Below are 22,921 nucleotides of genomic sequence, written 5' to 3'. Positions count from 1 at the left end.
TGCGACATGATGAATTTTTTGCAATAATGTGCTTATGAAAAAGGGCGTGCCATGTGACAAAGGGATGGGAAGGAGTGAAGTGTGACACGGGGAGGGGGAGAACAAATTTTTACAAAAACAAATGTGTGACATTTCTTATGGACAGCCCCTAAGCTGAAATTCTGGTCATCAACTAACTTTATGGTGTTTATTACGTGCAAAACATTTTTTCCATGTTTATCTGTCTGAAAAAAAGAAATAATCGGAATTGAAAACTCACAAAACAACTATGAATTTTTAAGAAATATATAGGATGTCCGCTCACCTGGAGAGCAAGGGACAGACATAGATATGATCGAAAGTATTCATGGAAAATCTTGATTTCCAGCCACAAATGCTAAAAAATCATGGAACAACTAATAACTGAGGCAGTGAGAAGCAAAGGGATGCAAGTGGACATTTTCAAGTTTTGAGTAAAACGCGTTTAAATATTAGCTCCTAGGTAGGCTTTCATTGAATTTTTTTTCTAAATCATGCTGTATAGCAGCAACTACCATCTACCTACTAGTACCCTCTCTTGCCCCAAGATAGAGGAGGGGTTCACCTACCATGTGTACTGGTTATCTCCAAATTTTTAATTTTGCCAATTACATCCCTTTGCTTCTCACTGCCTCAACTGGTCTTGGATTTTGGGTTCAAGAACAAACATGTATATTTATCAAATTCTGCAGATTAGGGACGAAATTCACTCATCTTTGCCGTTTTTTACGCTTTACGCGTCAGTACCGAAATTTTCACACATTTCGAAATTCAATTGCATCCGCTTCAAAATACTCACTCGTTTTTTTTTACTATGTGATTCTCTCGTTTAGACATTAATATTTTTGCGTTTAGCGTTATTTTTAACCTTCCTTACATGTGTGATTGTGTAGCTGACTAATTGCGTCCAACTGACTTCCAGTTTTTCAACTCTTATTCGATCCGAAAATTTTAAGTAATTTGCATCCGAGTTGACTTAAGAGCCTCACAAAAATTATCACTAATTTTCAGTTGTATCTTAAGTTAATGAATATTTAAAAAATAAAATTGGTCTATAGAATTAATTAGGACGTTTAGGACATCGATAAAATACAAAAATCAGGGAATTTTCAAGAGTAAAATTTTTTAAAAAGTCCGGAAATGTAGCAAATAACAACTTTGGGAATTCTTTCAATATTTGTAGCCTATCCTAAAGTTTTGGCCTTAATATATCTGATAATGTCTGCTAGGTTAATTACTTAAAACTTTAATTTAATATTTTGTTTTTTTTTTATTATTCATTTATTTTATTTATTGTAAATTTAATCTTAGTAACTACTAAAGTATTGCTAATCGCAAGTTTTTTAGAAAACTATCAGCTTAAAAAAAATAGGTTCTGTAGTTTGTTTATAAAATAAAACATTCATTTAAAAAAACATTCATTTAAAGAGAAAAAATAAATAAAAAATCAAGTTTAAATAAATATTTCTTTATTCACCAGTAGTTTTACACCATTATTGTTGCATGTTTGAAGCTTTTTATTTTAAAAAACCATTTTGCAAATTTTTGCGTATCATCTCAGATTTTTCGGGGGAAAAAATAATAAATATGTTTATATCTAAATTCTTACCTATATAAAAATTTTGTATGATTTATTGGAATGCGAAAGATATTTTAAAACATTAAACATTTATAAATGTATGCTCTTGGTATCAAAATATTGACTATTTTTGTTGCATATATATATATATATATATATATTTATTTATTTATTTATTTATTTTTTTGTGAAAAATTAATGTTTGTTCTGGAAAAAATTGCATTCCGTGAGTCATGGAAAGTTGTGAGCAGAAGTAACTATCCATGCACACTCACCATGTCCCCACACTTGCGACTAATGTTATCAGCAACACAATGAGATTTTTTTTTTTTTTTAAGATTTATATAGGAATTCAAGGATGATCTCGAAAGGACGAAATGATACTAACCGGATGTGGAAAAAAAAACACAAGATATGGATATCTCAAGTACCAAATACAAATTTCGAACTTCATTATCACCTCCTTTTACTTTTAATATTCTAATTCCGATTCAAACGAGCCGGAGATTAGAAGAAACCGGAATTTACGCTATTGCCTTAATTTATTGCAAGTTCAAACTGTGTTACTGTTCTAGGAATTGCGTAGACATAACCCACTATCTCGAAATTGTTCAGATTTGTTTTTACTTAAATTCGCAACAAATCTGTTCACGTGAAAAAAAAAGTAGATTTTTTTTAAGGACATTGTGCATTAAACTCAAACAAACGGGTTCGGTGGGGGGGGGGGGCACATCCCGATCTCAATTTGAAAGTTAACAGATAGGATCCTGCCTGCAAGGATGTTCACTAGAGGAATAAGCAGCCTAAATTTTTGGCAGCCCGTTAACTTCTACAAAAAGAAATCAATAACTCAAAATAGCGGATATAAATTATTTTCACTGACACCATTGGAGAAAAAAAAAGCATCTCGAGATTAAATCTTGTTCACGTAGTATTATTGAAGGGCACTAATATTAATGTGGACTTCTTCGTCATAGCTGAAGTCAAAAAAAAACTCAAACCTGTTTCATGCTCTCCTTTTGGAAGTGGTTTCTTTTTTCTTTCTTTTTTTTTTTTTGTTAATTGCTGCTACATTATTTTTCAAAATGTGTTATTAGCTTCAAAAAAAAAAGGGGGGGGGGAATGTGGGGTGTTTTATTTTGCCCTCTCTCTTTCCGTGCGAAAAATCTTTTTACGTGCGTTCTAAAAGCAACATTTGAGAAATTAGTCGTGCGACTATAGTCTAGTTTATTGTAAGGTGAACGATAGTTAATGTAGTTTTGGTTAACTATAGACAAAAAAAAATACCCATTTGCCTTTGTCATTGACTATTTCGTCTTTTGAAAGTTGTGTTAAATTTAATAATATACAATAGCTTTGATGCAAAAAGAGAGATAGAAGAAAGACAAGAAATTGGGCATTTCCCTATCTTGGCGCATCTAGAGAGAAATGAACTTCAGCCGAACACGGACTTTTGAATTTAAAAGCACGGTTCAGTCAGGCCTTTATATTGTACACATTTCACGTCTTAGGTTTAAATATGTATGTATAATATTTCATTCCTGAAGTGGTTTAGCAATAAACAAATCAAGTAAGCACATTTTGTAAACAATACTTTTCGAAGGAACTTAACTAAGAAGTAAAATTGGAATTATGGTACTATGCTCTCCAAAGAAAAATTATTTTACTTTTAATAGTTGCAAAATATAATGTAAGAATGGTAATAGTAATAATAGTAAGAATAGTAATAAAAATAATAATTTAGAATGAGAATATTATTTTTTATTTCGATAAATATTTATATCAAAATTAGAAAAATTAGACTAGTTTGTTTATTTTTTGCAATAGTTTTTTTTTAAACGTGGAAGTAGAGAAAAAAAAACTGAACCTAAAGTAAAACTAGTCGAGTATAAAAAATATGAATTTGTTTTTTATTTTGTTTGCTATTTCCTCTTTAAATATTCTCAATTTCACTTCCAATCGTCATCAGAATACTTTAAAAAAATCAAGTAAATCATTGTTAAAAAAATGAATCGGTAAAAAATTATATAGCTTAAGTATTAAGAATGTGAGACTAAATTAACTCTAACGATATGCAGAGGTGTCCACCTAGGAGGGCGGGGTCATGGCGCAGACTGCGCCATTGAAAAGTTTAGGGGAGGGGGTGTTTTGAGGGGAGTTTTTCACTTTTTAGGGGGGCTTCTGCTTTGGGGGAGGGTTTTTGCGATATTTGGGGGGGGGGGGGGGGTGCGCCCTTGCCCTTAGGAGGGGGGACCCCTGCGATATGGCATTATAATTAAGGTCGAACGCATTAGGACCGTCCTTGGATAAATTGTTCTTAGAAAGCCATTTCTTACTACTGTATTATAATTTTAAAAAGTGCGGCTTTGTTCATTTGAATAAAAATAACGATTTCAGTATTAACCATACTATACGTTGATGAATTATCAACGAAAGCCTTTCAAACAACGTTTTTAAAAACTGACAAGAAAATAAAGATCAAAATGAAATTTTATTTAATTCTTAATTAATTGAGATAATTATAAGCAAATGAAATGAAATCACGAATAAGAAGAGACTGGCAATTCTTTTGTGAAATTATACATCGTCATTTCTGAAACTGGTTAAAATTTTCAAAACGAACAATATAAGCAATCCCCCCCCCCCCCCCCCCAGCCCTCCAAAAAAGAAAAAAAGAAACGTGTGGTAAGCTTTTTTCATCATGACACATTTGTTGTGTTTTAGTGTCTCTGAAATCAGATGTTTTTCGCAATATGTAGTGAAATAATATTTTTGACAAAATGAATAGCCGTCTGTATATTTATGTTATGCATTGAATTCTTTAGAGTGGTTATCTAAGAGTGATAGACGTCGAGTATGGAAAGTAATGAAAAGAATGTTCCATAGAGAGAGGATCGCTGGTATTTCATCATTAACGAGAAGCAAACATATTTAAGATAAACAGCAATGACCAGTGAACTTAGTTCACAGTATGGAATTCTCTTCAGACGATAATTTTCAAAGTCCAGATTCTTCTAAAATGTTTTAAGAGAAGATTTATCATTTCATAATATTGGTGCTTACCAGTCAAGTTCTTTTAAAGAAAGTCCACAAAGTATGAGAATTGAACGAAAAAGTTCTAATCTTCCTCATGCCCCTCATTCCGACTTTTTCTAGAAGGGGAACAAAAACCACACCATCTTATATGCAAACACATCAATTTCTCAAAGCTGGGAAGGGGAGGCAATTGCCCCCTCCTGACCCCCCTTAATGACGTGTCTGGCCCTTCTGATAATGCACCTTTTCTTTAAATCAGGCAACTTATAAAAGTACCTGATAAACGTTAAGGTATTAAGGGTAAGGGAAAAAAATATTGCCATTGAGAACATTCAGGCAACACTGCAACAACACTACAAAAACTATCTTCGAAAGAGTACACAGTTAAGTACCTTTTTCTCTCGTTAGGATTTATTAGCCATATTTGGAGCAATTTTAACCTTGCAGCGTTTGTATGGTGTGATTAGGATCTGCGTAGCCTTCACAACGCTGCCAGGTTAGGTTTGCTCCCATCTATGGTTATTAGAATGTCTCCTTCGACTTTTTGCTTAAAAGTTTTTGCTTAGTTTTTGCTTAAAAGTTGCATTTTTTTCTTAATAATGAAAATTGTTTCATAGTCAATATGTGATTGTACATTTGTTATTATGATATTTTACTTAAATCTTGCATTTCTCTAAAAAGTTTGATTCGAATTTTCTCTTAAGTCATTGAATAGTTTCTTTTAGTAGTTACTTTTTTTTCCCATTTTCCCCCAAGAATAATGTCTTATTTTCATAATTTTTACTTCCTTCTATATTTGATATATAGAAGAAAGTATTGGATTACTGCAAATTTTCGCATTTCGAATTTTGACCGATTCGAACGTTTTGAGGTGTACTGAGTACATTTCGACCGTTTTTGGAAAATGCGTGTGTGTGTGTGTCACGTATGTGTGTGACCAGTTATTTGAGGCCACTCTACAGCAAAAACTACCGCATAAAATCGAACAAAATTTGGTACACATATGTGCCCCTATGTGAACTTATCCCCATTGGTTTTTAGCTCGAATTCCTCCAATGGGGGTGGAGCTATGAAACGCTTTTTGAGTTATGCGTGCCTGCTATTCTCCAAGAAGGAGAATGCCCCTAACAGGTACAGGTGCTGATTTAATTTTGGTGTCAATACCTCCAACGGGGGTTTTGATATAGAACGTTTTTTGTCGTCAATTGTGACTGCTGTATCTCAAGAAATAATGAACGGAATCAAACAAAAATTTATCGACAAGTAGCCCTTAAAGAGTATAAGCGCTGATTCTGTTTTGGCGTCAACAGCTGAAAAGGGGGTGGTGCAATCAAACGTTCTTTTGTTTCCATTGTGAGTTCCATACCTCAAGAAGTAATGCAACGTTCTGGATGAAATTTGGAATAAATGTGAATCCATATGTAAACAGGCGTTGGTTCAATTTTGGTGCCAATCGCTCCATGGGGGGGGGGCTGATTTTTTCTTTCCTTTTTTTTTTTGTGTGTGTGAATACAAATGGCTTTATTAATTCAACAATAAATTACACTCCTGTTTGTGAAAATTGCAATACCACGAAGGACTTACGCGAATGAGCTGAAAATTGCAGGAAATGTCAAGTAGGGCATGATATGCAAATGATTAAAATTACAGACCGGTAGCGCATTCGTATGCTGAGCAGCGCCATCTGAACGACAGATGGAACCGAACATAAATAGACGGCTGTAGCGAGGCGTGTATGATTATCGGTGGTTATATATATATATATATATATATATATATATATATATATATATATATATATATATATATATATATATATATATATATATATATATATATATATATATATATATATGCAAGAGTACACGTTAACTGAATCTTTACTATGCCTCTTCGACGAAAGAAACGAAATTAGAGCAAATTTCGGAGTTTGAACGGAGCAGAATTGTCGGCCTTCGTGAAGCTGGATTGTCTTATCGTGCAGTAGCCGCTCGTTTGCAGCACAACAGCAGCACAATCATGCGTGTTTGGAAGCAGTGGACGGACGAGGGTCGGACAGCTAGGAAATCCGGGAGTGGACCTCGAAATGTGACTTCAGCTCGCGATGACAGACACATGGTGCTTTTGGCGTTGACGAACCGCACAGCTTCTTCTAGACAATTGGCAGCACAGTGGTCAACAGCTACAGGTGTTTCATTGTGTGCTTCATTAATTCGGAGACGTCTGCTGCAGCGTGGGCTTCGCGCAAGGATTCCTTTATACAGGATTCTTCTCACTCAAAACCATCGCCGCCTGCGGCTACAATGGGCCAATGTGCATAGGAGCTGGCGTGCTGATTGACAGCAGGTCGTCTTTTCTGACGAATACCGCTTCAATTTGTGGCACCATGATGGCCAAATTCGTGTCAGGCGCTATGCCGGTGAACGGAACATTCCGGAGTGCATTATCGAACGCCACAATGGACGAACACCCAAGGTTATGGTCTGGGGTGCCAAAGCACATCATGGACGATCACTATTGTTATGAATTGTGGGCAATTGAACAGTACCCGATACATAAACGGAGTTTTACAGCCCAAGCTATTCCTTTCCTACAAGGATTGCCAGGGTTTGCATTCCAGCAGGATAATGCCCGTCCACATATCGCCAGGACTGTCAAATCCTACCTTTACTCGCAGCATGTACAGCTTCTTCCTTGGCCTGCATATTCCTCGGATATGTCACCAATTGAACATGTGTGGGATTTCGTTGGGCGGCGTCTCGCTCGTGATCCTCGTCCTGTTGCTTCGACAGACGAACTTTGGTTGCGCATACAAACGATATGGAATACTCTTTCGCTGACAGGTGTTCAAACTTTGTTTCACTCCATGCCGAGTCGTGTAGCAGCTCTAATAGCGGCACGTGGTGGCCACACTATATACTAATTTCTATCTATTTTTATTGTTTGTTTGGTTTGAAAATGTAATCATTTATTTGTATCATTACCACTCAACTGTGTATTAAATTTCATTCAACTATGATGCTTCCTTCATGGTGTTGCAATTTTCACAAACAGGAGTGTAGTATGTTGTGGCCATCACGAAACTTTCTTCTATATCTTTCCTATAGTTCTGTCCCTCCCCATGCTTGACAAAGAAGCAATATTCCCCCCCCCCAAAAAAAAAAAAAATTACACATGCAAATACTTGATGACCATCCCAGTGTCTGAATTATCGCAAAATCAAAGCAAAGAGCGAAAATTGAAAGTTATTTTAAAAGACTACTAGATTTCAAATATAAAGTTACTGGAAACAAAATGTCTGCAAACATGCTTTTTGTTCCTTTTTCCTTAATTTCTCTATTATTTGCTGTCAAAATTAAAATTTCAGTACACTTGCATAAAATAATTTCTTATAATATTACATCAAAATTATATTGCAGTTTGTACAAATGGAGTAAATATTTCATTTAAATAAGTCAACAGAAATTCGAAGCACTTTAAGCTGTATTCATACCACTAACGAGAGAGAACAGGGCCTACATGAACTCTAGGCTTAGATCTCCATTGGCTTGATTGGGCTCCGGATCAGGGGTACCCCGATGGGCTGTCACGAAAGGTCACAGTAACCTCTCAAAAATTTCTTTTTCGGTAAATTTGGCTGACGGTTCGGCAAAATTTGAAGTTCTGTTCGGCAAATTGAGAATTTCCGCCATCCCAAAAATTTAAGTTCGGGTCGCCCATGCCCTGGACTTAAGAAGAAAAAAAAATGTGTCGGAAATATGCTAAAATGTTGTGGAAATCTATGAAAATTTTAGACCTATAAGCTAAAAATAACTTTCGCTCACAGAAAGAAAAGAAAGAAAGAGTACTGTATAAATATAAATACATCTCTTGGCCACGTGCGAACCAAAACACATATCTCTGTCAGTGGTCCATTAACAACTCGAAGTCTACGTGAATATTTGTCGCTTATCAGCTGCACTTCGGACTTTTCATCTAAACTTAGACTTTGACGTTCTATGTTTAGAGATTTCACCTGAACCTTTAGATAATTGCTGGAAATGAGAGATATTTGGAGCAAATAAAAAGCACATTGTAAACTTAATCTTGAACATGCCAATAAAAACATTCTGTTGATTGGGCTACTCTTGCGTCAGCTTCTGTTCTTCCCTTGATGAAGAATCAAAGTGCTAAGTTCTGCAACCAGTAAAGATCCATAACCTTAAAAGGTTGCCTTATGGAACTGAACTTTTAAGTTATCTAATTTTAAAGCAAATATTTGCATAAGATTTTTTGCATGTTTTCACTTAAATTATATAGCAATCTCAGTTTTGAATTTCATCGATTACAAAATGTCTCGGCGACCTTTTATGTTTGTGTTAGACGTTCTTAAAAGTTTAAAAGACAACCAAAAGATTTTTGGACGATGGAATGGTATTTGTCTGCGATGCATTAATGCGTGGGTAGTTTGTAGTTACAAATTTATCAGTTATACTTTAATGATGAAAAAAGACTAGCTAATAGTTGATGCTAACAAATCAATAGCAATTGACTTCTGGCTTTGATTATGGCTAAAGTTGAGTAAATAAACGTTTTCAATTTGATATAATCGTGAATTCAAGAATCTTCTCTTTCAAGAAAAAAGTAAGTTGTTAATTATTATAAGAACGTTAACAAATTCATTCTCCCAAACGTTTGAGCGTTATATTTCAGAAAAGTTTCTAGTAATCGTCTTTTAATGTGAAAATTTATGTCCAAGCAGTTTTTTTTTAGTAAAATAACTTATAAATGAAAGAAGTTTTGCACTGTGTAGATTAAAAAGATGAAGCTGAAAGATTAAATTAAAGATATAAGCTCGTGAATTTTTAATCTGAGTCCGATTAAAAAAAAAAAAAACAGAAGGAATTTGTAGGCCTTTCGCAGAGTCCCAAAAATAAAACATGGTGGGAGGGGGTTAAAGTTAATTTTCAAAAATTCTCAAACTTTGAAATTTAACATCTTTACATCTCCTACAGTTGCAGTAAAAATAAAAACAACATCCTGAAGGTAATTTTATGCTCTTTAATGTGTCAACTAATGATGTTTCTCACTAGTGCTAAATGGGTAATAGTGCTAAGTGGGTTGATATATGAAAAGAAAACTGAACGAACACACCTAAAGCCGAAAATGGTGGCGTGAGTTCCTCCACTTGCAGCCATATTTTGGAAAGCAACTCGGCAGGAACATATTGCTCTAATCATAATTGGGTTGTTTCCGAAATTTTAAAAGTAGTAGTATTTTTTTCCGAAAGAGTGTGCATAAAAACGTAGGATTTAACCATTTTTTAAATGATTTGCTAAAGTTTAATATTTTTTCAACAATTATTTTAATTGATGCGCAGATTCAATTTCTTTTTTTACGCTTCTGCACATGATATCACAAGTGATGAAAAGTCATTCACTGCTGCCATTACCGCAGAGCGCAATATTTAATTCGTTTCTTTACTCACATGTACTGGCAACGATATGGTTGATAATAAGTGAAGAGCGCAATATTAATTATCGCTAAATTATCATATCGTGGAAACACGGTAGACAGCTTCCGTAAGCATTCATTACGCTAAAGTACATCACTTGTGACATCATAAAGACCACGCCTTATTTTCAAAATCAGACATTTTTAAAAATAAATTTAAAATTAAACGCGGGAAAGTGAAAGTTTTTTCTCGCTCCATATATATATATATATATATATATATATATATATATATATACAGTAGAAGACCGTTATAACGCCGACGTATATAACGCAATTCTCTATAAACCACTCTACTTTTCAGAAGTAAACAATAGGTTTTGAAGTTAAAAAACTCCCTCTGTTTTGTCTTGAAAACATAAAAATTGTTAGGCAAATTAAATTTGAAAACAGTTTTTCATCTTTCCATCTTAATTCAAAGTTTTAAAATGAAAATTAATGTTCACATTAAAAAGAAAATATCAGGTGGCTCTTGAAAATGCAGCTGTTATGCAAACCATGAAGCTAGCAGAAGTGCAGGATAATTCACTTTCTTATGATTGTGAAACATATTTACTTGTGAATGACAAATTGTAATATTGGTGCTTTAATACTCATTGCAGATAAAACTCATTATTGAGTGCTAATATATATATATATATATATATATATATAGATTCTGAATATTAGTTTCAAAATTTGTGAAATGATCTATATAATGCAAAAACCTGTATAACGCAAAAGCTCTGTTCCCAAGGTGTGCGTTATAACGGTCTTCTACTTTATATATATATATATATATATATATATATATATATATATATATATATATATATATATATATATATATATATATATATATATATATATATATATATATATATATATATATATATATATATTCCCTAACAATTTCAGTGACTAAAAGTAGTACTTTTGACTGAAAGAAACAACCCCATTATATGTAAAATTGTGTTCTGTTTAGAAACAGATAGGAGCAGCAATTAGCAGCAGGATCTTGTACTATGGCTAAATGAGTGAAATATCACTTTAAAGCAGTCTTAAATTACAGAAAGCGTTGTTTGTGAAATTAAGAAATAAAAAGCTATATTTCCTTTTAGAGGTGGTAACAAAAGTTTCCTTATAGATGTATTTGTCATCACAATTTTTCAATTTTCCTTCTAATAGACAGAGCACATGCTTAAATAATAACAATTATTCTTTCCTCGTTCATAGATTAAAAGAATTGTTCCTCGATGAAAAGTTTCCGAGTTATTTCCTTGGGTGACACTTTGAATGCCCGAATAAATAGTGGAAAAAAGTTTTTATGTTTAAATTCGGAGTCAAAAAAGGTATGAACAATGGGATTGTTTCCTTCAGTCAAAAGTACTAGTTTTAGTCACTGAAATTGATAGAAGAAGCAAATAATAATAATAATAATAATAATAACACGGACCCAGAAAATACTTTCACTTTCCCTACTGTTATTTTTTATTTATTTTTTTTTAAATATCCGATTTTTCAAACAAGGCGTGGCCTTTAGGACGTCACAAATGATTCACTTTGGCTCATCTTTCTACAGCTTTTCCACGTTATGATAATCAAGAAGCGAATTAAATATTATGCTCTACGCTTGCTATCAACCGTATCGTTGCCAATACACGTGAGTAAAGATTCGAATTAAATATTTTTCTCTGTGAATGGCAACACTAAATGGCATTTCATCATTTGTGATGTCACTATCAGGAACGTAAACATTGAAAGCGCACCGATTAAAGTAATGTTTTTAAAATATTAAACTTAAACAAATTTTAAAAAATGGTCAGATCCTATGTTTTTAAGCATGCTCTTTCAGAAAAAAAAATACTTTTAAAATTTTTAAAAGGACCCCATCAGCGGTTTTAACTTGCCTGAAAACAATGGCTCCGAAAGAAAAACACTTCGAATTGAAAGACTTATCCCATACAGCAGCACAACATAGCTAGGGAAAAGGGTAGCGAGATAATTTAATAATCTTTATACATAAACGGCTACTTCTCTGTGTGTGTATGTATGCCCTGGGGAATCTTCAATACTACTGGATCGATTTTTACCATTTTTTCACCATAGATTGCTACGTTATCAGGGAGCAACTTTGGCTATAACTTATTCCTAGAAAACTTAGTTTAAAAACGTTGTGATGGAAAACATTAAAAGTCATGTAACTTCCCCATTAAATGATTAAATATAAAACCCATTGTTACGAAAATTCGTTGCCTTACAACAGCAATATTAAAATCCTATTCCTATTCCTATTCAGAGTCACAACTGACTACAACTGTATTTATGTCGAGGACTGCATACTAAGTGCCTTGCCTTCATTATTTTATGTACCGATAGATGGCAGCACCATCACCGGATCGAACAGTTAATGAGAATTTAGAACTAGTCCAGGAGCTAATAGCTACCTGGTGCTAGCACCCCCAGAGTTTCACTTGGAGGACATTGAGACCACGAGCATATTTAACGTCGCCCAGCCCCCTTTAATGACGACGGTGGGTCTTTGACTATCGAGGTTCGAACTCAGGACCCTCCAGCCCCGAATCCGACACTTTACCGATCGGGCTACCACGGCCCCAGCAATATTAAAAGTAATCATAGTGAAAATTTTGAATCAAGGCTTCTCTGGAGCAAGCATGACATTTATTGCTTTCTTAGGAATTCTATCCTCAGCTTTATACATAAACTAGCAGTACCCGCACAGCGATGCCCGTGCTAAAAATTTAATGGAACTCCGTTGAATAAAAAAATTGACGCCCCCTATCCCTCTGATGTGAAATGATCATTTTTCTTTGTATAAAATGCGTACGCACCTTTTCAAAAAAAAAAAAACCTGTTAAAGTTTCTTTGGAATTTAAAACTTTTCGTCAAATCATTAAATTAGATTTACAGTTGCTTTAAAAGTCTATTTAGCGAGTGAAGCGATTTTTACTGCAATTTAAAATATTTCGCCAAATAAACAAAAAGAGGACTTCAAATAATATCTTTCAAGTATAAAAATAATACCGTAACTCTATTGTTTATGTTGATGGCCAAACTCGCCATCAACCACGTCATCATAATCTATCCAACGAAAAAAAAAAATCTTCCCGTTGAACATTCAAAAATCATCGTCAGAAAAAAAGAAGAAAATGTCGTACATTTCACTCGGATAAAAACAAATCAAAAGTTTCTTTTCTTTCAAAATAAATCGCCAAAACAATGAATTACATTTGGGGTTGCTTTAAAACAATAATCCTACACTGAACTGCTCAGTGCCTAACGCGCCAAGCGACCACGCTACCGGAACCAAGCTCTTTTGCGAGTGAAGCGGATGTTTTTTCTCTGGAAATAATAAATGTTTCGGCAAACAAACAAAAAGTCACATTAACAGTAGCTTTCAAATCTTTACATATTAAGGGCTGCGTTGCCCGGCTTTGCCCGGTCTACCTTGAGAATAAAAATTGTGTCAAGTGACATATATTCAACAATCAGGCTTGAATAAAAAAAAAAAAAAAACACCATGAAAAATTACCCTTCCAAACAATGATGACAGATATTAAAATACTTCTAAGAAATTAAAATGCGAAAGATGGATTTTAAAAGCATAACCATGGAAACACGAAGTAAAATAACTTTAACAAATTAAATGCAAAATAAGGAAAGAAACAATGGATTCAAAAATCGTGGAAACACGAAAATAAAATGGTTGACAACCTGAATCAAAATGACTTTTCGAACTTGATTTAAAAACGCTTGTAACTTTTTTTCCTTTGAAGATAGAAGCTAAGTTTTTCGACCAAAGATCGAGAGAGATCTGGAGTAAAAAATGTCCGCTTTTTCCAATGGTGTCAAAACGAAAACTGTGGAACAATTCCTTCATTTATTGATAGATGTTTTTATTGATAGATTTAAAGAAGAAAGTAGTGCCTAAATTTCAGCTAAGCCTAAAAAAGTTCGAGCTAAAAACGCAAATTACTCCCGCCGTAATTAAGTTAGAGCCTTGAAGCACGTGGAAAGTTCTACCCTTTTCAACGATATATAATATTAATATGTTCAAGTAATTTTTCACTCCCATATTCTGGAATTTATGTGAAATTTGGGCCTAAATTCTAATAAAAAGAAATTTTTATCGGATTGTTTTCGAATTATAGCCTATGTCACTCAGTAAGAAAGCACCTTTCATATAGTGAAGGAATTTTTATAATAGGCGCACTGGTTCCGGAGATTACCTTGAACATATAAACGCACGAAAATCCGCCCTCTCTCTTTATAATATTAGTATAGATTCGCAGCTTAATATTAGAATGCGATTTTATTGAAGTAGTTGTTCCGGGAGGGAGGAGGAGACTGATATCAACAGAACTCATTTCATTGATTACTTAAAGTAAAACTTCCAAAATACGATTTCAGACTTGTTGCCATCCATTCCAATCCACACGTGTAGTTATTATCTATAATATAGATGTCCTAAAAAAATATTTTTTTTTTAATCAATTTCCATGACCTCTGAGTTTTCCGCATTTAAAAGAACTTATTGAGATAATCTACCGAACTTCCTAGATACGTTGGGGTCTTCCTTTTTTTTTTCTTCTAAATTCGACTTATCTCTTCTTCCACTACACGTGGTTAACTGTTGAAAAGCAAATTTCCTTGAAAAGGGATAATAATATTCAGGAATGTTGATCAGTACTTATCGCTATTTTTTTTTTTTTTTTTTTTTGCTCTTGTAGCTGTTAACATAAGATTACTCCTCAAGCGTTTTAATGATAAATTTATGCGAAAACACCTAAAAAAACTGTAATTCCAGAAGTAAAAACAATTTTTAAAAACCTTAAATAATATGAAAATAGTTTTTTTTTTCTTTGTGGCTCATGCCAAAACGTTACTACAAGATTGTCCTGTAACTATACAAGCGGTGTGCTTCTGCTGTCATTTTCCAACAAAAATTAAATCACCCATTCATTTAGAGGTCAGCAATAAATAGAAGAAGCAAAAAAAATGTCTTTGTTCATCCTTCAACATAAATGGTGTCCCATCAGTTTCGTCGACACGAAATCCCCCCTTGTTTGCAGTTTCAATCATAGCTTTTGATAAATTAAAGGGGGGAAGAAATTTTAAATGTCGACGAAACTGGGGATAAACCATATAAATAACTTGGAATAAGCAAAAACTTCGAAATAAATCCACATACTATGTACGGTTGTTTTATGGATTTTCGTGAAAGTATCACTTATATTCACGAAGATAATCATTCTTCGCAGAATGATTCTGCGATGATAATAAGCCTTTCTTTTAAAATTAACGAGTTTGGTAACAGATTTTTGGCTCATAAAACGCAGTCGGTGTTTTATATTTAAAATCGCGTGGTCAATTGATTTGACAGGGATTATATTTCATTTGCGTAAAATATAAATAAAAATACTAGAAATTTGATGAAATACAGTGGCTCCCAAAAGTGTTCGTACACCTTGAAATTTTATAGTAAAACCAAAATAACGCACAACTGATTTCGAATATGAAGTCCATTTTTTTTTCACACCATTCCTATGCTATTCTGAGTAAAATCCAGTAGTTTTTTTCAAAACATTGCCAGATTTTATTTTTGAAATTTGTCAAAAAACGATGAGACAGAAAAAATACGCCACAAAAGTCATCGTACACTGAAATATTTTCGAATAAATTCATGATTAAAATTATCATATGTGGTTTTTTTAATTATTTTTGCATTGTAATGACACTGTAAAGTCATTTGCCTTTTTTTTTTTTTTGTTTATTTATTCCCTAATATTCTGCTTATTATTTTCAAAGGGCAGGTATGTGTAGAAAACAGCAAACACGATTCGAAATTTGATTTTTTTTCCCCTTACAATAGCCATAAGTTGGATTGAAATGTTTCTAAATTAGTTAATTTATACCATTCTATAGTGAAGTGCTGGATAAAATGCTTTAAAGACAAGAATCGGATCGAAAACAAGGTAAGAAAAGGTCAACTGGAAAAGTTAACAAAGCGTGATCGGAGGTTTACAATTAAGAAACTTATGAAAAATATACATTTGAGCGCTGAAAAAGTTTCTGCAGAATTGAATGAAACATTTTACGTTTAATTTTCACCTAAAATTGTTCGCCAAGTTCTCTGATTAGCTGGATTAAACGGAACCTCTTCCCGCAGAAATGTTCTTGTTCCTGCGAAAAACAGTAAGCTTACGCTTTCCGTCGCAAAATCAATGATAAATAAGCTCAAAACGTTTTGGAACAACGTCTTACTTATAGATGAAAATAAATTCAACATTTTGGGTTAAATTGTTGTACAATTTGAAATGGAAGAAAAAATGAGGATTTTAATCTTAAGAACTTAGTTGGATCAGTTAATCAGGACAGTGAAGGTGTTTTTGTGTAAGGGTGCATAACAGCATCAGGACTTGGAAATTTGAAATTTTTTGATGAAATAATGAATCATGCTGTTCATTTAAATATTTCAGAAAACAATTTTAAACTATTAGCCCACAATTTGGCAATCGGAAACAACTTTGTTTTTTATCAAAATAACGATAAGAAGTACACGTTTGCGTTTGGTGCCACAAAAATTGCCCTTAAACTTAGAAATATCTCCTCAATCACCAGATTTCAACGTAATGGAACATATTTGGAGATATCTGGTGGCTAGATTACGAAAATACACCATTGAAACGAAAAGCGAACTAGAAACAGTAAGACTCGAATTGCGGCTGAAACCTTATTCAGACCAAAAGACTGACGATATATCGCCAAGTGTCCGCCAAATTATAACACCACTTAAGTTTACATTAAAATTAACAATGATTTCCAAAAAGGGGCAAAAGATCCTTTTAGAAACACCGGAATGCAACCAAAAAGGGAGGTGCACAACTAGACCCCACTAGGAGTCTACGTACCAAATTTCAACTTTCTAGGACTTACCGTTCTTGAGTTATGCGACATTCATACGCACATATGCATATCCGCACATACATACATACGTACGTACATACAGACGTCACGAGAAAATTCGTTGTAATTAACTCGGGAATCGTCATTATGGATATTTCGCGTGTCTATACGTTCTTAAGAACTTATCCACGTGTGGTCGAGTCGAAAAAAAACTCAATACTCATTCGGGGGTGAGTAAAATGGAAATTAAGGTCGATTTTCGAGTGAAATTTTTTTCGCGAACACAATATTTCCTTTTTTGTAAAAGGAAGTAAAAAATAATTATTAAATGAAAACAAAAAACCCGACTGCGTAGAAACTAAAAAAACTAAAAAGAAAAATGTATAAGCCCAGTAGTTTAGAATGCTATTAAGTACTACTGAATAACTGCACTATTGAAATAGTTTTATATTCGTACACAGATAAGACATATCATAAATTCAAAAACAGAATAGAAGGATCAACAGTCGGGGCCCATTCAAATTTTACGGGGTTCCTTGATTCAAAAAGGAATGGGCCCCGACTGTTGATCCTTCTATTCTGTTTTACAGAAACATTCTGTTACCAGAATAAAGTTTTAGGACATTGCCAAACTTCGCCCAAATGAATATTTTTATTCAACTAACAATTCTCGGTCCTCTAATAATTGTTCGCAGTGAAAAATCACCAAAAGGCGATATCCTACCCTGTTTCTTACCGCTTTATGTCGGCTCTTTATCTTCAGCCTTTTAAGGTTTAGAGGGATGAGACAGGGTGGAATGGTTTTTTCTGGATATCCTGAATCCGTCGGTATCAGTATTGACCAGGTAGACATTGCCAGTCCGGAGGAGATAGAGTTACAGAAACACACACACGCAGACAGACGCGCATAGAAATTAAGAGCATAGATAATTGAATATATCTCAGCAGATCATTTTAGTTTTCTTGTTCAAGTAGCTTCACAAATTTTGTAATGTTGTTTCCATATATTTTGAAAAAGTTTTTTCAAAAACATTGTCTGTGTGGCTCTCCCACGTTCTGGAAAATCTACTTACGACAGCCTCGAAAGTACCACTTACTGTGAATTACAGTCTTGAACTAGGCTACAGCTTTGTTTTTCGGATCCCGGGGGCAAATCGGAGAGTTTTTCTTTCTTTTTTTTTTTTTTTTAGAAATTTCAATTAGATATTTTAATTTTTTTGCAATGTATTTTTTAATCTAACATTTCACATAAATTGTCCGTTAATGGAATGGCATATTTTCCACACCCATTCTTACTGTAAGAAGCCATTCAAAGAAACTTTTATTCCTTCACAAGTTGAAGTTAGTTCCAATTTTCTCAATTTATAAGAAGAAAGATATCAGAATTTCTAATTCAGCGAAAATCCTGAGCCAAATTATTTCAAGCACGGAGTTAAAGAGCAAAATGTTACTGGAAACCACGAACTCGAAAAAAACTTGAGGGCTGCTTTACTATGCTCAAGAACCCCTTATAGCTGTGAAATTTGGTTTTAGTTAAGTTTTTTCTTAGGAGGGAGGGATGCTCTTCGAAGCATTTTTTTTTTTCAGGTATTGCTATGCATATTTTGATGAAGTTTTTTTTCTTCAAATGGGAGCAATATTTTCACATCGTTCTAATTATAAGATTATTTTCTTTATATATTCTTTTTATACCCATGTTTTTAAAAACTACAGTGGCTCCCAAAAGTCTTCGTACACCTACGACTTTCAACGAAATAGGCCCCAATCCATTGGTTAGAATTAATATTTCGGAATAGGTATCTAATTATAAGATCTATGATTAATTTTTACCAAAACTACATGAAAAGTTTTTAAAAAATATTATAACTTAATTTTTAAAAAATCAAAAACCAAAAAGTGCCGGAAATTCTATGTCACAAAAGTCTTCGTACACTTTATAAAATGTCTATTTATTATTGAATAATCTAACTTTTTATTAAGTTATTAATTAGTAGAATATTATACAGTATTCATAACACCTTTTAAACGTCTGGGAATAGATTTCATTCTTTTTCTTTCCTTTTTTTGCGTAATTTCTGAGTAAGTGTTCAACCACACTTCGAATCTTACTGTTTCTAGCTCTATTTTCGTCTTAAAGCCGTATTTTCGTAAACTAGCCTATAGATATCTCTAAATACGTTACATTAAGTTCAAATCTGGAGATTGAGGGTTTTTTTCTGAATTTTAGGACGATTTTTGAGACACTAAACGCAAACGTTGACAACCGAGTGCTTCATATCGTTATCTTGATAAAAAACAAACTTGTTTCCAATAACCAAATTTTTGGTTAAGAGTTCAAAATTGGTTTTTAAAATATTTAAAGGAACAGTATGATTCATTATTTTATCAAAAAATTCCAAACTACCAAGTCCTGATGCTGATATGCACCCTCACACTGGAACACCTCCACCGTCGTGATTAACTGATCCAACTAAGTTCTTAAGATTAAGTTCCTATTTTTTTCTTCTACTAACAATTATGCAACAATTTAACCAAAAATGTTAAATTCTTTTTTATCTGTAAACAAGACGTAATTCTAAAACGTTTTTAGCTTATTTATCCTTGATTTTGCGACGAAAAGTGTAAGCTTTGTGTTTTTCGTGCGAACAAGAAAATTTCTGCGGGAAGAGGCCCCATTTAATCCAGCTAATCAGAGAACTTGGCGAAAAATTTTAGGTGAAAATTAAACGTAAAATTTTTCTTTTAACTCTGTAGAAACTTTTACAGCACTCAAATGTGTATTTTTTATAATTTTTTCAACTTTAAATCTCTGATCACGTTTTGTCAACTTTGCCGGTTGAGCTTTTCTTACCTTGTTTTCGATCCGATTCCTTTGTTTAAAGCATTTTATCAAGCAATCTACTATACAAACAAATAAATTAACTAATTTAGAGTCATTTCAAACCAATTTACCGCAACTGTGGGAAACAATATCGAATTTTGAATGGTGTTTGCGGTTTTTTACGAATGCCAGCGATTTTATAGCAATAAGCACAATATTAAGAAATAAATAAACAAAAAATTAAAGCCAAATGACTTATAAGGGTCAACACAATGCAAAAATAATAATAAAACGGCATATGATAATTTTAATCATGAATTTATTCGAAAATATTTGAGTGTACGATGACTTTTGTGGCGTGTTATTTCTCTGTCTCCTCGTTTTCTGACCCGTTTCAAAAAGTAGATCCGTTAATATTTTGAAAAAAAAAAAAACAACAACAGCGGGTTGTATTTAGAATGACATAGGAATGATGTGAAAAAATATTGGACTCCATATTCGAATTCAGTTTCGAGTTATTTTGGTTTTACTAAAAAATTTCAAAGTGTACGAACACTTTTGGGAGCCACTGTATATCTCTTTAAATAAATCTCTCTCTCCCTCTATCTCTAAAGAAATTCTCTTTAATTTGATTCTATTTTCCAAGGGCGGGGGAGCGGGATTTTTATTTCGTTCTAATCGAAACACATATTTTAATCTGATTCTCCTAGCAGACGATTTTTACCTTCGCGAACCAAATAAGATTCCGGAGTAATTTTCGGGGTTTTTGAGCTTTTGCGAGTAGAAGACAGAACCCAGGTTTTTTTTTTTTTTTTTTTTTTTTTTGCAGTGATTTATGATCGTTCTCTTTAGTAGTGCTGGCCAGGACTGTTTTTCACTGACCAGCACTGAAATGCACATGAAAAAATAAAGACAGAGAGAGAGGTGTTTCTTTTTAATTTTTCGAGAATATATATCGCGAGTTTTATTATCCTCGCCAAATTCAAATATAAGTATTGACCGAAAAAAGTGTTTGCAGAAAAAATTTACATCCACGTGGAGTTATTTATTCCTTCACGATCAATCATTATTAAGAGCCTACGAACATATACATTTCATCAAACGATTCATGGATAGATAGGTAATCTCCTTTGATGATTAGCAGCGTTGACGTAACTTCATTTATTTGCCAACACGTTTTCAAGATACTTCTAGAATATTTTTAATTAAATCTTCGTACATTTCCTTATTTAAGACAAGTCATCAATCATTAGAAAAATCAACACTTAAACGACGCAGTGACCTTATCTATCTGCATGATTTTCATATAGCTTAAATCCAGTAAAATAAGGCGACAGTACTTCCTATCAGAGATCGATTTAGAGATATCGTTGCCTTTGGGCATAAAACCATTTGGTGCCCCCCGAAGAGAGTCGGCAGGAGACATGTAATGCGCATGGGTTAAATTACAATCGAAAAATATTATTTTTAGACAATAGCAAACTGTAAACAGCCCAAAGCTTTTTTCAGAAGCAAATCACATAGAAATTCAAAATTAAATTTCGCCAAATAAAAAACAAAAAATATATACTTACAGTTGTTGAGCATGATGAAAGAACAAGATCTTAGGGCTAAGTCAGTAGCGTCACTACGGGGGAGAGGGGGGGGGGTTCTCCCGAGTGTCACCCTCTGGGGAGTGAGAACCAAAATGTACTTGGGAATGTATATTTAGGTGTATTTAAATGTATTTTCCAGGAATAATATAAATACTTAAATTCTGAAAGTTTTGCGCCGGTTCTCTCCCCCTAGGGTTTGACACTAAAATGCACTTAAGAGCTTATAAAAAGTATAGTTTCGTTGATTCGGATTTTCTTTCACATTTTAAATTATATTTAATCTATCAAACACAGTAGCATCACTACGGGGAGTATTAGATACCCTTCTAAAGGAGGCAACACCTAAAGCAAATAAGAGTTTCTGAAAAATATTCAGCTATCAATAACTTGGAAGTTCCAAGGGACCAGCTCGAGTTATTGGTATGTAGTTGTAATTGCGGAACGTTCCTCAAAAGTTTGGAACCCAATGAAAAATTCGAGATAAAGGTACATTCGAGTTGCAAAGTTTCGAGTTATGGAGAGTTGACTGTACTAAAATCCTGACATATTTTAAGTTAGATTTCATCTATCAAACTCAGTAACATCCCTACGAGGGCAGGGGCGTTTGTGCTGCTTGACACCCTCTGGAAATTGACATCCAAAATGTATTTAAGAGTTTCTGAAAAATATTACTGAAATCCTACTATATTCAAGTGTTTAAAAGAAGTTCATCACACATCAGCACAAAAAAAAATCATTTGCTTGCTTTTTCCCCCCTTAAATTTATTATCCGTTCAGACAGAAACATTGCCTTCCAATGGTCAGACTATCTGAAGTCATTTTTTTTTCTTTTTTATAACTGCTTGATTTGTTTATTATTGTTATACGAAATTTAAAATAGATAATTTTGAAATGCTTGGAGGTGTAACTGTTAACTCTAGATAACATAAATATCTCCTATAAAATTTAGTTCTATAAAGTAATTTTTCAAAATCTTCAAAAAAAATCAAAATTCGACTTTTTTTTTTTAAATTTTTACACGATTTTGCAAAACAAAAATAGGTTAAGTGCTCACAATATACATATCTTAAGCACAGAATCTAGACTTATTTGTCGTTTTTATATTTAATTTCTTATCTAGATAATTTATTACACTGCATTTAAGAACTTCTGCTGTATATCATTATTGCAGTTTTTATACAATAATGGCACAATTCAATTAACAAGCACCAAAAAGAGAATCTTTCTTTCTTTCTTTATTCATTTTTTTTTATCAGTGAAAATTTGTCGATTATAAAATTCCGTAGATTTTTATTACCGAATTTTCCATCTCGTCAGTCCGAATTCACTCTACCGAATTTGCGAACTAAGCTGACTTCTTTTTAGAGTGGGGTGAAAAAATATGTATTTCCAAATTTCAAAACATACAAGTGATTTTCTTCGCAAATGAAAAAAACATTGTATTGCAACTCCTGACGAATATAATTATACTCT

General features: G+C 33.3%; 1 protein-coding gene across 2 annotated transcripts in view; it reads right to left on the bottom strand.

The window, feature by feature from the left end:
- Positions 1-22,921, bottom strand: part of LOC129230736 (perilipin-3-like) — a 95,042-nt gene that overhangs the window by 63,283 nt on the left and 8,838 nt on the right. The gene's annotated exons all lie outside the window — the stretch shown is intronic.

The sequence above is a fragment of the Uloborus diversus genome, chromosome 1, assembly GCF_026930045.1.
Source record: "Uloborus diversus isolate 005 chromosome 1, Udiv.v.3.1, whole genome shotgun sequence".
Classification (NCBI taxonomy): Eukaryota; Metazoa; Arthropoda; class Arachnida; order Araneae; family Uloboridae; genus Uloborus; species Uloborus diversus.
Note: the sequence above shows the minus strand (reverse complement) of the source record. Positions and strands in the feature narration are given on the sequence as shown.